Source organism: Micropterus dolomieu, linkage group LG07, assembly GCF_021292245.1.
Source record: "Micropterus dolomieu isolate WLL.071019.BEF.003 ecotype Adirondacks linkage group LG07, ASM2129224v1, whole genome shotgun sequence".
In the NCBI taxonomy this organism is placed as follows: domain Eukaryota; kingdom Metazoa; phylum Chordata; class Actinopteri; order Centrarchiformes; family Centrarchidae; genus Micropterus; species Micropterus dolomieu.
The window spans coordinates 8,025,704-8,027,851 of record NC_060156.1 but is presented as its reverse complement, the minus strand read 5'-3'; the positions used below and the strand labels follow the sequence as shown (position 1 = coordinate 8,027,851).

The 2,148-nt window shown below is 38.5% G+C and overlaps 2 non-coding genes across 2 annotated transcripts; one reads left to right on the top strand and one right to left on the bottom strand.

Moving 5' to 3' along the window:
* The first annotated feature begins 468 nt into the window (after nt 1-468).
* On the top strand, nt 469-540 carry trnaa-cgc. Its single transcript has one exon. It is a non-coding gene; the product is annotated as a tRNA-Ala (tRNA).
* A 948-nt stretch (nt 541-1,488) lies between these two features.
* On the bottom strand, nt 1,489-1,560 carry trnaa-cgc. Its single transcript has one exon. It is a non-coding gene; the product is annotated as a tRNA-Ala (tRNA).
* Nucleotides 1,561-2,148: the final 588 nt, after the last annotated feature.

Below are 2,148 nucleotides of genomic sequence, written 5' to 3'. Positions count from 1 at the left end.
TACACACCATCTATACACGATAATCTTAACGTTAAGGTTTAATGTTTAATCTTAATCTATGTGACAGGCGCAAAATCTATTTCAGAGTCAGCTTGGTTAGGTAAGTGTGGGGATGTAACTCAGTGGTGTAGTGTGCACTTTGCATGTGCAAAATCCTGGATTCAATCCCCAACATGTCCCATCTTAAATATTAATACTGGGCATAAGAAAGAGCTGTTAGACAGTATGCTTACATTTAGGATTTTAAAAGTATCTCATTCAACAATTTGACTGGCTAACCAACAGCTATGACAACTAGTGGTTTGCTCAAGACCAGACTAACAGCAAAATGCATTATAGTGACTTGGGTTGCAAAATATATTGCCATCACGCAAGTTTTCAATTTAGCAACAGTTTGGCGCAGAGATTATTTTCCAACAGATGATGAGATTTCACTCTATGTTACGCCATATCTGCAATAGCCCAGGAGGGGATGTAGCTCAGTGGTAGAGCGTGTGCTTCGCATGTACAAGGACCAGGGTTCAATCCCCAGCATCTCCAACGCAGTTATCAAACCTGGTATATGTGCTGTTCAATGTTCCTTTAATGGACTAAAAAAGTAGTTGCTGAGCCGTAATAGTTGATACATGCCACTAGAAACTAAATATATAAAAACATAAATCATTATAGAATTTAGTGCTTAAATAATTATTATGTAATGTTATACTTAATAATCAAATAAATAAATCACAACTTAAATGTTACATTTATTTATGTATTTATTCAATTACTGTATATATATGTTTATAAATTTACACATTTTTGTCCTTATTTATTCATTTGTATAATTATTCATTAATTTACTTATCCATGTATTCACACATTTAAATTTCTGTATATGATTGTATTTATTTATTTATATATATGCTTTTATCCATAGTGTAAGTTGCCGCATCAAAACAAATAAATCCATCAAAAGTCAAATTCCAAATCATTCAGTGAAGTCCTCAATCTGATCTAAAAAACATTGGCAACCTATCTAACATTTTAGCACTCAAGATTTCATAGATCTGCATCAAGATCTGCACCTGGTGCTGCCATCTTGAATTAGGTAAAAGTCATAGATTCAGGTTCAATTGCAGGGTGGAGGGCACCCTCTGACTTTTGATGGATGAAGTTCACCCTTAAAACCCTCCATATAGATTAATGTCAATACCCTTCAAATAAGATTGCGTTGGAGATGCTGGGGATTGAAGCACACGCTCTACCAGTGAGCTACATCCCCTTTTATGATGTGCTTCCATACATATGGACTAAGACAGAGTGACATCTGCACATAAATTGGAAAATAATCTCAGTGCCAGACTGTTGCTAAATTGAAAACTTGTGTGATCCAACATATTTTGCTTATAGTCTGGTCTTCAGCAGATCATTAGTTGTATTGCCGTCAGTTAGCCAGTCAAAGAGCTCTTTATTATGCCCAACGTTATTATTAAAGTGAAGCCATGTTGGAGATGCTGGGGATTGAACCCAGGACCTTGTACATGCGAAGCACACGCTCTACCACTGAGCTACATCCCCTTTTATGCTGCACTTCCATACATATGGACTAAAACAGAGTGACATCTGCACATAAATTGGAAAATAATCTCAGTGCCAGACTGTTGCTAAATTGAAAACTTGTGTGATCCAACATATTTTGCTTCAGCAGATCATTAGTTGGATGTCTATGAAGATTCTCAGTCATCCAGGTCATAGTTATCCAACGAAGGTTAAAATCAAGGGCAACTGGACTTGGTTGAAGATACTGGAAGACGTTTCGTCCCTCATCCAAAGGACTTGACTGACTGGCAGGGAAACTCAGCTATTTAACCTCAGTGGGGTCGTTATCCCGGGTCATCGATACCGCTGGTTCGTTAGTGTTCCTTGTTGCTGTGACGACAGTCGTTACAGTCGTTAAGACTACCTGTGGCCAAGACTGAACGACCATCGTTGGCATCTTCACCTGAGGCCAATAGGTTACGTTTGTTGAGTTTTCTGGGAAGTGATGAAAGGACAGCATTGTAAGTGGGGGATAAGTGGTGGCGTAGACCCCCTCCCCTGTTCAATGACGGCTTCTCGACCCTGGTGTAGATGGCTTCCTTGACACCTCTTTCAAACCATCCATCT